Source organism: Bos indicus, chromosome X, assembly GCF_029378745.1.
Source record: "Bos indicus isolate NIAB-ARS_2022 breed Sahiwal x Tharparkar chromosome X, NIAB-ARS_B.indTharparkar_mat_pri_1.0, whole genome shotgun sequence".
Taxonomy (NCBI): domain Eukaryota; kingdom Metazoa; phylum Chordata; class Mammalia; order Artiodactyla; family Bovidae; genus Bos; species Bos indicus.
The window spans coordinates 39,847,418-39,860,972 of record NC_091789.1 but is presented as its reverse complement, the minus strand read 5'-3'; positions in this window follow the sequence as shown (position 1 = coordinate 39,860,972).

The following is a 13,555-nucleotide window of genomic DNA, read 5'->3' as shown; positions in this document are numbered from 1 at the left end:
TGTTTTCCTCTAGGAGTTTAATAGTTTCTGGTCTTACATTTAGATCTTTAATCCATTTTGAGTTTATTTTTGTGTATGGTGTTAGAAAGTGCTCTAGTTTCATTCTTTTACAAGTGGTTGACCAGTTTTCCCAGCACCACTTGTTAAAGAGATTGTCTTTAATCCATTGTATATTCTTGCTTCCTATGTCAAAGATAAGGTGTCCATATGTGCGTGGATTTATCTCTGGGCTTTCTATTTTGTTCCATTGATCTATATTTCTGTCTTTGTGCCAGTACCATACTGTCTTGATGACTGTGGCTTTATAGTAGAGACTGAAGTCAGGCAGGTTGATTCCTCCAGTTCCATTCTTCTTTCTCAAGATTGCTTTGGCTATCCGAGGTTTCTTGTATTTCCATACAAATTGTGAAATTATTTTTTTCTAGTTCTCTGAAAAATACCATTGGTAGCTTGATAGGGATTGCATTGAATCTATAGATTGCTTTGGGTAGCAATGATTTCTCATTGTTAGTGTATAGGAATGAAAGAGATTTCTCTGTGTTAATTTTATATCCTGCAACTTTACTGTATTTGTTGATTAGCTCTGGTAATTTTCTGGTAGAGTCTTTAGGGTTTTCTATGTAGAGGATCATGTCATCTGCAAACAGTGAGACTTCTATTTCAATCTGAATTCCTTTTATTTCTTTTCCTGCTCTGATTGCTATGGCCAAAACTTCCAAAACTATGTTGAATAGTAGTGGTGAGAGTGGCCACCTTGTCTTGTTCCTGACTTTAGGGGAAATGCTTTCAATTTTTCACCATTGAGGATAATGTTTGCTGTGGGTTTGTCATATATAGCTTTTATTATGTTGTGGTATGTTCCTTCTATTCCTGCTTTCTGGAGGGTTTTTATCATAAATGGATGTTGAATTTTGTCAAAGGCTTTCTCTGCATCTATTGAGATAATCATATGATTTTTATGTTTCAATTTGTTAATATGGTGTATTACATTGATTAATTTGCAGATATTGAAGAATCCTTGCATCCCTGGAATAAAGCACACTCAGTCATGATGTATGATCTTTTTAATATGTTGTTGGATTCTGATTTCTAGAATTTTGTTAAGGATTTTTGCATCTATGTTCATCAGTGATATTGGCCTGTAGTTCTCTTTTTTTGTGGAATGTTTGTCAGATTTTGTTATTAGGGTGATGGTGGCCTCATAGAATGAGTTTGGAAGTTTACCTTCCTCTGCAATTTTCTGGAAGAGTTTGAGTAGGATAGGTGTGTTAGCTCTTCTCTAAAGTATTGGTAGAATTCAGCTGTGAAGCCATCTGGACCTGGGCTTTTGTTTGTTGGAAGATTTCTGATTACAGTTTCAATTTCCATGTTTGTGATGGGTCTGTTAAGATTTTCTATTTCTTCCTGGTTCAATTTTGGAAAGTTGTACTTTTCTAAGAATTGTCCATTTCTTCCACGTTGTCCATTTTATTTGCATATAGTTGCTGATAATAGTCTCTTATGATTCTTTGTATTTCTGTGTTGTCTGCTGTGATCTCTCCATTTTCATTTCTAATTTTGTTGATTTTATTTTTCTCCCTTTGTTTCTTGATGAGTCTGGCTAATGGTTTGTCAATTTTATTTAACTTTTAAAAGAACCAGCTTTTGGTTTTGTTGATTTTTGCTATGGTCTCTTTTGTTTCTTTTGCAATTTTTTCTGCCCTAATTTTTAAGATTTCTTTCCTTCTGTGAAAGAGACATGTGTATCCCAATGTCCATCGCAGCACTGTTTATAATAGCCAGGACATGGAATCAACCTAGATCTCCATCAGCAGATGAATGGATGAGAAAGCTGTGGTATATATACACAATGGAATATTACTCAACCATTAAAAAGAATACATTTGAATCAGTTCTAATGAAGTGGTTGAAACTGGAGCCTATTATACAGAGTGAAGTAAGCCAGAAAGAAAAATATCAATACAATATACTAATGCATATATATGTCATTTAGAAAGTTGGTAACTATAATCCTGTATGCAAGACAGCAAAAGAGACACAGATGTATTGAACAGTCTTTTGGACTCTGTGGGAGAGGGCGAGGGTGGTATGATATGGGAGAAGGGCTTTGAAATATGTAAATTATCATATGTGAAACGAATCACCAGTCCAGGTTTGAAGCATGATACAGGGTTCTTGGGGCTGGTGCACTGGGATGACCCAGAGGGATGGGATGGGGAGGGAGGTGGGAGGGGGGTTCAGGATGGGGAACACATGTACACCCATGGCAGATTCAAGTCAATGTATGGCAAAACCAATACAATATTGTAAAGTAAAATAAATAAACAGAAAATTTTAATAAAAGACTCAAACATCACCTCTACTGCAACCTTCCCAGCATCCCCAAGGAGAGGTATTCTTCCTCCTGGATTTCTGGCATGGTTCTTGATTTATACCATCAGCAGGACATTTCCATGGTCTCTGCGTGTATCAGTTTATATATATTATTATGTGTTTGAGCACAATACTTCTCTGATTCTTTCATATTCATTGTGTGCCTGGAACTCACTACAGACAGTAAATGATCAGGAGTGAATTAAAAGAAAAAGAAGTGGGAGAATAAGAAAGTTGTGTACTGCCATTCAGTATTGATTTTGGAATATTTTCTCAGTTTTATAGTTACATTTATACATAAAATACCAGAATGTTGTTGTTTTTCAGTCTCTTAAGTTGTGTCCAGTCGACTCTTTGCAACCCCATGGACTGTAGCACACCAGGCTCTGAGACCCACTGTCTCCTGGAATTTGCTCAAATTCATGTCCACTGAGTTGCTGGTGCTATCTAACCATCTCATCTTCTATGGTCCCCTTCTCCTTTTGCCTTCAATCTTTTTCAGCATCATGGTCTTTTCTAATGAGTCAGCTTTTTTGCATATGCTGGCCAAAGTGTTGAAGCTTCTGCTTCAGTATCAGTCCTTCCAATGAATATTCAGGACTAATTTCCTTTGGGATTGACTGCTTTGATCTCCTTGCAGTCCAAGGCACTCTCAAGAGTATCCTTGTATCCTGAAACCTTGATAAACTCACTAATTAATTGTAATAGCTCTTTTGTAGATCCCATTGAACTTCCTACTTAAGAAAATCATTTTGTCTGTAAATAAATGCACATTTATTTCTTCCTTTCCAGTTTATGCATTTTAACTGATTTCTGTTAAGATGAAATATCCAACTCTTTAGCCACCTGATATGAAGAGCCAACTCATTGGCAAAGACACTGATGCTGGGAAAGATTGAAGGCCGGAGGAGAAGGGAACAACAGACGATGAGATGGTTGGATGGTATCATGACTGAATGGACATGAGTTTAAGCAAGTTCCGGGAGATGGTGAAGGACAGGAGGGCCTGGAGGGCTGTAGTCCATGTGGTCCCAAAGAGTTAGACATGACTGAGTGACTGAACAACAACACACTGATTTCTGTCCTAATGGATAAGACTTTCCTGCTTCTTTGCCTCCTGGTAATTTTAGATTGGATGCGAAGCAATATCAAATTTCCCTTCCATGCTTGATATTTTTCTATTCCTAAACTTATTCTTGAGCTTTATTCTAGAATCCTGTTAAGTTGCTTGGAAACAGTTTGATCCTTTTGGTCTTACTTTTTAAGATGTGCTCTGTAGGAACAGAGCATATCTTAATGTAGGATGAACGTAAGTAACTGAAATCTTCAATGTCTGAGAAGGCTATAGCTGGAAACAGGGACTCTTTAAAAGTTTTATTTATGAAGATTCTTTATTTTTGGCTGTGCAACGTGTTGTTAACTGTGTGCAGGTTTTCTGTACTTGGAGCCAAAGGGGGCTACTCTCTAATTGCTGTTCTCAGGTTTCTCATTACAGAGGCTTCTCTTGTCGAGGAACACACACTCTAGATCGTGGTGAGCTCAGTAGTTGTGGCACAAGAGCTTAGTTACCCTGGGCATGTGGGATCTTCCTGGCCTGGGGACTGAACCTATGTGCCCTCAATTGGCAGGCAGACTCTATACCACTGGATCACCAGGAAGCCACTGGAAGCCAAAACAAGGACCCTTATACAGTATCAGAGTGGTAGTAAAATCTATCTGGACATTTGATTGGCACTTGCTATTACATTTTAAGATGCACATATCCTTTGACCTTCTTTTGTTAATGTATCATAAGAAAATTCTTGTATATATGAGCAAGGCAAAATCGGCCACAGTATTATTTAATGCATTGTTTGTCATTGTGAAAAATTGGTAGAATGTAAATACAGGGGGAAATGTTGAGTAAAAATCATGGTGAGTTCATCCTGCTGGAATAACATATGACAATCAGAGAGCAAACCAGATAGCTGGGAACTAGTACTGAAAGAGATGAAAGCAAATTGCAGAATTCTGGGTCTGGCATACTCCTGTCTTTCAGTACATTCCAACCATATGAACATGTGGGGCAGTGCAGAGTATAACCTCCCAGGATGAGCACCCCTTAACTGCCAATGTCATCACTGGACATTAGGGGAAAATATCAATATTTAGATTTCCACATTGATTAAATATCTTCATAAAGAATCATGATTTTTGAAATGATTTTGCTTTGGAAAATAATGGTCTGCTCCATTTCCCCCTTGAAAAAAACACTTGGAAACTTTAATTCAGCAAAGATTTGTGAGGGAACGTTGGGAAGAGGACTTCCCCAAGAAGTGGATGTGGACCCCCAGAGTCAGGGGACAGAAGCTGATAAGAGGGTCTGCAGCAGGGCCCATGCTCCCATGAATGAAGAATCTTTCCTATCTCGCTTTAAAAAAATAACATTAGAAATTGATTTTGAATTTGATGAAAAGTGTATACCACCATCGAGGACATCAGTGGATTTAATCACCTGGCGTCCATTTTCCTTCTCTTGGTTCTGGTATCCTCCTGTCACCCTGGGAAGTCACCCCTTTCCTTTTCTCTCACCCAATATGTTTATGATAGAGTTGACTTCACCTCTGATTCCAGGAGTGGGCAGGTGGCTAAACCAGGCCAGTTGGAGCACTACTTTCCTCCAGCTGTGTTGATATCATCCAACCAGTGACAGTTTGGGAGCTGTGCGGGAGGCAAGCTGGCAAGGGACAGAGGGGGGAGCTGGGGCAAGAAGGCAGATCTCAGGGAACCAAATGCTGGATCCAGCCTTGCCTGAAGACAGAAACTACCTCTGTACCTTGTAGTTACACAGACCCAGAAATTCTCCCTTTGGCTTAAACCAAGATGGTTTTTGTTGTTGCTGTTGTTGTTGATTTGTTCCTTTTTTCACTTGCAATAGCAAAGTATTCACTATTATTGAATTGAGGTACCACAGTTTTGTGTATTACTTAATTTTCTTGCTAAGGGAATTGGCTCTTAGCTAAGAAACCACCAACCGTATGGTATAAAGGAGACAAATGAGAGTTTTTGTGGGTAAATCACCAAAGCGGGAGAGAAGAGTTTACAAGGGATAGCTGGAGCAAAGGGCAAAACCTTGAGAAGAGGCACTGGGGACTGCCCTTCCTAGACAATGCTCCTCAAACTGGCCCTGAATTGTAAAGCCAGTTCACCAGGGGGATGCGACTGTCATCTGATTCTCCTTTATTTAGTCAGCAAACTTGGAATCATTCAGCTACTTTCACCCTATACATGGACTGCTGAAGCTGCTAGTTTGCTTTAATACTTGCCAGGTCCTGTAATTACTTCTTTCCAAACCCTCCAGCTGGCTCCCTCTCAGTCAGAGATGAAGCCACAGCCTTTCAGTGGCCTAAAAAGTCCTACGTGGTCCAGCCTGCATCTTTTCTGGCTTCATAACTTCCCATTTGCAGTACCACTTTTCCTAGTTGGACTGAGACACACAGGGCTCCTTGCCCTTTATGAAACATTGGGATATATTTAAGAAAATTTGTCACAAATTTGTGTGTGAAAGCCATGGGAGAAAATGAAGAAGACCTAAAAATGCAGAGATAGATCACATGCATGTTCTTCAGTCATGTCTGCTGAGAAAAATTGATACTGTTTAGGGCTCAATATCCCCCAAACTCATCTGTAGAGTCCATCAAAATGCCAGCAAATGTTTTTGTAGAAATTGATGACCTGATTTCTTAAACAAATATTTTCTTTCTTTATTTCACTGCATCGAGTCTTATTTGGGGAATGTGAAAACTTCACTGTGTCACACAGGATTTTTTGTTGCAGTGCACAGACACTCCAGTCGCAATGCCCAGTCTCAGTAGTTGCTCCACTGCACGTAGGATCTTAGTTCTCTGACCAGAGATCAAAGCAATGTCCCCTGCATTGTGAGGCAGATTCTTTTTTAAAAATATTCATTTTTTGTTTGTTTATGTAATTTTGGCTGGGCTGGGTCTTTGCTGCTGCACACATGGGGTTTTTCTATTTGTGGTGAGTAGGGGCTACGCTCTAGTTGCAGCAGATAAGCTTATCATTGCAATGACTTCTCTTGTTGCAGAGCACAGGCTCCAGGCGCTCTGGCTTCAGTAGTTGCAGCTGGCAGGCTCTAGAGCACAGGCTCAGGGGTTGTGGTGCTTAGGCTTAGTCGCCTTGCACCTTGTGGGCTCTTCCTGGAGCAGGGGTTGAACCTGTGTCCCCTGCATTGGCAAGTAGAGTCTCAACTACTGGACAACCAGAGAAATCCCTGATGAGCTGATACTGAAATTTATGTGAGAACAGAAGCCTGACAATAGCCCAAACAATTGTGGCTCTGCACAAAGTGAAAAGACTAATACAGCCTAATTTCATAACTTACTCTACATGTCCAGTACTGGAGCTGCAGATTCATGGGACAGGACTGACAGTCCAGAAGCATTTCCAGACATATATATGTGGTTAGTGGATATTCGGCAGAGGAGTCTAGATAATTCAATGGAGGTGGGATAGTCTTTTGTTGAACAAATGGTTGTGGAATATCCGTATGTGGAAAAACAAACCTCCATTTCCTTGTGTACTTACCTTTAGACATTCACAAAGATTATGTTCAAATGCTCAGAGCTCTACAGGCAAAAGCTAAAAGGATAAAAAATTAAGGACTCAGATGAGAACTTTGTGACCTTTTAGTAGGCAAGTCTTTCATGTATGAAATCAATATCAGTAAGTATGTAAAACAATACAAATAATATGAACCCGGACTTCATGAATCAAAAATATCAGTCAGATTATATCACTACTCTGTTGATAATTGTATGAGTTTCCTAGGGCTTCCATCATAAAGTACCACAAAGGAGACGCCTTCAGACAAGAGCAATTTATTCTCTCACATTTCAGGAGGCCAGGAGTCTGAGACTGTGATGTTGGCAGGGCTGATTCCTTCTGATGGCACCGAGGGAGTCAGTTCCAGGCCTCTCTCATAGCTTCTGGTGGTGGCCTGCAGCGCCTGGCCTTCTCTGCCTTGTAGATGCTTCACTCCAACTCTTCCTCTGTCTTCACACAGCCTTTTTGTGTGTGTGTTCACATGGCTTTCTTATAAATGTAACAGTCATTGGATTATGTCCACTGTAATGCTGTGTGACCTCAACTAATTATAACTGCAAAACCCTAATTCCAAATCAAGTCAGTCCAAAGGCTCCAGGGGTTGGGACTTCAAAATCTTTTATATTTTTTTTCTGAGGGACACAATTCAACGCACAGGACCCTCCACCACCTCCCACTTCACTGTGAGCACAAGCCCTCAGCATGTCCCCTGAGGCCTCCACATCCACTCCCTGTCAGCTCTCGGCCCCCCGTCTTGCTGCTCTTCTCTTCACCCACTCTGTTCCAGCCACAGTGTTCTCCTCATGCTCCCAAACCTCCCTCAAGTCCTCACTCAGTCTCTGCTTCAAAACAAAGCTGACCCCAACCACCCAGTTGAAAATGGAAAACCACTTCTCCAAGTTCCCCCTCTCCTTTCTCTTGTTGCACTTCCTACCAGAGTTCTCACCATCTTCCCATAGGTTACACAGTGTAGTTGTTTTTTGGTTTCTTTTTTTCACATTTTTTAATTTATTTTTTTTATTGAAGGATAATTGCTTTATAGAATTTTGTTGTTTTCTGTCAAACCCTTACATGAATCAGCCATAGGTAGACATATATCCCCTCCCTTTTGAACTTCCCTCCCATCTCCCTTCTCATCCCACCCGTCTAGGTTAATACAGAGCCCCTGTTTGAGTTTCCTGAGCCATACAGCAAATTCCCATTGGCTATCTATTTTTCACATGGTTATATACGTTTCCGTGTTATTCTTTCCATACATCTGACCCTCTCCTCCCCTCTCCCCATGTCCAAAACTCTAATCTCTATCTGTTTCTCAATTGCTGCCCTGTAAATAAATTGTTCAGTACCATTTTTTTAGATCCCATACACACACACACACACACACACACACACACACACACACACACATATATATATATATGTTAAAATATGATATTTCTCTTTCTCTTTCTGACTTACTTCACTCTATATAATAGGTTCTAGGTTCATCCAAATTAGAATTAGAACTGACTCAAAGGCATTCCTTTTTACTGCTGACTAATATTCCATTATGTATGTTTACCACAATTTCTTTATCCATTTGATGGACATCTAGGTTCCTTCCATGTTCTAGCTATTGTAAATGGTTGTAATGAATGATGGGATACATGAGTCTTTTTCAATTTTGGTTTCTTCAGGGTATATGCCTAGGAGTGGGATTGCCGGGTCATATGGTGGTTTTATTCCTAGTTTTTAAAAGAATCTCCATACTGTCTTCCATAGTAGCTATATCAATTACAACAATGCAAGAGTGTTTGCTTTTCTCCACACTCTCTCCAGCATTTATTGTCTGTAGCCTTTTTGATGATGGCCGTTCTGACTGGTGTGAGGTGATATCTCACTGTAGTGTTGATTTGCATTTCTCTAATAATGAGTGATGTTGAGCATCTTTTCATGTGTTTATTAGGCACCTGTATGTCTTTGGAGAAATGTCTGTTAAGGTCTTTTTTCCAACTTTTTGATTGGGTTGTTTGTTTTTTTGGTATTGAGTTGTATGAGCTGCTTGTATATTTTGTAAATTAATCCTTTGTCAGTTGTTTCATTTGTTATTATTTTCTCCCACTTTGAGGGGTGTCTTTTCAACTTGCTTAGTGTTTCCTTTGCTGTGCAAAAACATTTAAGTTTAATCAGGTCCCACTTGTTTACTTTTGTTTTTATTTCCATTACTCTAGTAGGTGGATCTTGCTTTGATGTATGTCATCGAGTGTTCTGCTTATGTTTCCCTCTAAGAGTTTTATAGTTTCTGGTCTTACATTTAGGTCTTTAATACATTTTGAGTTTATCTTTGTGTGTGGTGTTAGGAAGTGTTCTAATTTCATTCTTTTACATGTAGCCATCAAGTTTTCCCAGCACCATTTATTGAAGAGGCTGTCTTTGCCCCATTGTATATTCTTACCTCCCTTGCAAAAAATAAGGTACCCATAGGTGCACGGGCTTATTTCTTGGCTTTCTATTTTGTTCCATTGGTCTATATTTCTGTTTTTGTGCCAGTGCCGTACTGTCTTAATGACTGTATGTTTGTAGTATAATCTGAAGTCAGGAAGGTTGATTCCACCAACTCCATTGCTTTCTCAAGACTGCTTTGGCTACTTGGGGTCTTTTGTGTTTCCATATGAGTTGTGAAATTTTTTGTTCTAGTTCTGTGAATAATGTCATTCATAATTTGATAGGGATTGCATTGAATCTGTAGACTGTGTTTGGTAGTATAGCAATTTTCACAATATGGATTCTTCCTACCCAGGAAACATCTGTTTCTATCATCTTTGATTTCTTTCATTAGTGTCTTATAATTTTCTGTGTGCACTTCTTTTGTCTCCTTAGGTAAGTTTATTCCTAGGTATTTCTTTCTGTTTCAATGATGAATGAGATTGATTCTTTAATTTCTCTTTCTAATTTTCTATTGCTAGTATATAGAAATGCAAGTGATTTCTGTGTATTGATTTTGTATCTTGCTACTTTGCTAAATTCACTGATTAGCTCTAGTAATTTTCTGATACTGTCTTTAGGGTTTTCTGTGTACAGTATCATATCATCAGCAAACAGCGATAGCTTTACTTCTTCTTTTCCAATATGAATTCCTTTTATTTCTTTTTCTTCTCTGATTGCTGTCACTAGGACTTCCAAAACTATGTTGAATAATATTGGTGAAAGTGAACATCCTTGTCTTGTTCCTCATCTTAGGGAGAATGCTTTCAGTTTTTCACCATTGAGAATAATGTTTGCTTTAAGCTTATAATATATAGCCTTTACTATGTTATGGTAGGTTCATTCTATGCCCATTTTTTGAAGAATTTTCATCATAAATGGGTGCTGAATTTTGTCAAAGGCTTTTTCTACATCTATTGAGATTATCATATTGGTTTTCTTTTTTGAATTTTTATTTTATTTTATTTACTTTACAACATTGTATGGTTTTTATCTTTCAATTTGTTAATGTGGTGTATCACATTGATTGATTTGCATATTTTGAAGAATCCTTGCAACCCTAGAATAAACCCAAGTTGATCATAGTTTATGAGCTTTTTGATGTGTTGCTGAAATCTGTTTGCTAAAATTTTGTTGAGGATTTTTGCATCTATGTTCATCAGTGATATTGGCCTATAGATTTATTTTTTGTGCTGTGCCTTCCAGGGGACGTGTGTCCCTGTCCAGGCTATCTATGGTGGCAGCAAGGACTGTCTTATTCTCATTCCATTTAGGCTGCCACAGATCAGGTGTTTCACTCCCAGCGTTAAACGTTTCTCCTCTGACTCAGATAATTGCCCTGATGTGGGGATCGGGCCCATGCATCAGTTCCCCCACGCACTGAGAGCACTTCTAATCCTACTAACACTCTTGTTTTTCCCCCTAGCTCTTTCATCCAACTGAGTTTTGCGTGGTTCTATATATACTCTTTACTGCTGGTCAGGTACTCCTGTCTGTTCTCAGTTGGTGTTCTTCATGCACTTCGTATTCTGAAGGTGTATTCCTGATGTATCCATGGAGAGAGATGTACTCCATGTCCACCTACTCCTCCACCATCTGGTTATCCCTCATTTTTTTTTCATCTCTTGACAGTCTCTCCTGACTAGCCTGTAACCTACATGGAGACCTAGAATGGTGTCCAGCAAAAATGTTGCGTGAGTTATAGCTACTATAGAAAATTTAAGACAATATCCTTGTGAGCATGGAGTGGAGAAGTACTTCTAAGCATTGTTTTCAGTCCATGACAGATTAATATCAAGAATATACTGATATTTTTCATATCCTGCTGATAATCAAGAAGATAACTGCAATTGTAATTTGTAGAAATTGGCAAGGATACAAATAGGCTAGTTATAGAAGAGGAAACCCGTAAAGGCCACAGGATATGGTAGGAGTGGAGATGGGTGCAGCCATAGCAGAGAGCAGCCAGGCATGATCCAGTGAAGCTTGCACATCCCTGAACTCCAGCATTTCTGCTCCTGGGAAACTGTGACCAGTCCCCTCAGTGGGAGTTTATGAGGGTGTCCTCATGGTGTCATCTGTGGAGGCATGAGTCAGAGCCACCTAGATGCCCCACTGACTCTCCTTCTGCCCTAAAGTCAGACCCTCAGATGAGTCTGTTTAATTCATGAGTTTCCACTTGTGTATGGATGACAGCAGAAGTCAACATGCTAGACCCTTGCTCGGTGCGTTCTTTGGGCTTTCGTTGCACATGTCTGACCAGAGTGTCCACACGTACTCTACATACCCATGTGAATCTGCTTCTGCCTTAATATGATTTTCTCCAGGGATTATGGTGAACCCCATTAATATCTGCTAAACCAACAACTAAAACTGTAAAAATGACTGTTCGTGGCTCCCGCTTTGTAGCACCCACAGGGGAACCTGGGATAGAGAGCTCAGTTAGTTGTCTGTAAGTGACTAAGAGGCTTTACTTCCCATTTGGCTTTTGTACAGGTTCCCTAGTCCATCTCTGCACTGCTTTTTAGTCAGAGAAGCTGGCCTGCTCTCTTCTCCTGCTGTTGATTTTATTTATTTATTTTTGCATGTGCTGGGTCTTCCTTGCTGCGCACAGGCTTTCTCTAGTTGTAGGGAATGTGGGCTACTCTCTAGTTGCTGGGCACCAGCTTCTCATTGTGGTGGCTTCTCTTATATTGCAGAACATGGGCTCGAGAGCACAGGCTCAGTAGGTGTGGGGCATGGGCTCAGTTGCTCCATGGCATGTTGGATCTTCCCTGACCAGGCATTGAAGCAGTGTCCCTTGCATTGACAGGTGGATTCCTGTCCACTGAACCCCCAGGGAAGTCCTCATCATGTTTTATCTTGCTTTGTCCTGAATTGTAGCCACTTCTCTAACCTCTGCTTTCTTCTGGATTAAAAGTATATGTGTATATCTATGTGTGGGCACAATCATGTCTGAGTCTTGGTGACCCACAGTCTATAGCCTACAAGGCTCCTCTGTCCACGGAATTTTCCAGGCAAGAATACTAGAGTGACTTCCCATTTCCTTCTCCAGGGGATCTTCACCACCAGGGATGGAACCTGTCTGTTGCATCCCTTGCTTTGGCAGGCAGATTCTTTACCACTATCACCACCTGTCTTTCGAAAGCCCAAAAGAAAGTGTGTGGCTTTATAAATTGGACCACCTGAATCATTTCCTCTACAAGGAGTTCACTGACACCATCCACTCACGCCTGCTGCCGGTCCTCTCCCACTCCTTTCAAACAGGTCCAGCTTAGCATCTGCAACCTTTGACACATACCCTTTGACATGTGTTTCAACCCAAATATCAGCTTTATTACTGATGAATCTGATTGGAAACAACGTGGCCTGGGCAGCTTTTGTTGTTGTTTAGTCACCCAGTCCTGTGTGACTCTTTGTGACCCCATGGATTGCAGCATGCCAGGCCTCCCTGTCCCTCACCATCTTCTGAAGTTCGCCCAAGTTCATGTTCATTGCATTCCTGATGCCGTCCAGCCATCTCATCCCCTGACACCCTCTTCTCCTATGCCCTCAAACTTTCCCAGTATCAGGGACTTTTCCAGTGACTCAACTGTTCCCATAAATGACCAAAATATTGGAGCTTCTGATTCAGCATCCATCCTTCCAGTGAATATTCAGGGTTGATTTCCTTTAAAATTAACTGGTTTGATCTTCCTGCTGTCCATGGGACTTTCAAGAGTCCTCTCCAGCACCACAGCTAGAAGGCACAGATTCTTTGGTGCTCTGACTTCTTTACAGCCCAACTCTCACAACCATATGTAATCACTTGGAAGACCATAGCCTTGACTCTATGAATCTTTGTTGCAGAGTGATGTCTCTGCTTTTCAACACCCTGTCTAGTTTTGTCATCACTTTCCTGCCAAGAAGCAATCATCCTGTAATTTCATGGCTGTACTCACCATCCATGGTGATTTTGAAGCCCAAGAAGAGGAAATCTGTCACTACTTCCACATTTTCCCCTTCTATTTGCCATGCAGTAATGGGGCCAGATGCCATGATCTTTGTTTTTTAAATATTTAGTCTTAAGTCAGCTCTTTCACACTCCTCCTTCACCCTCATCAAGAGGCTCTTT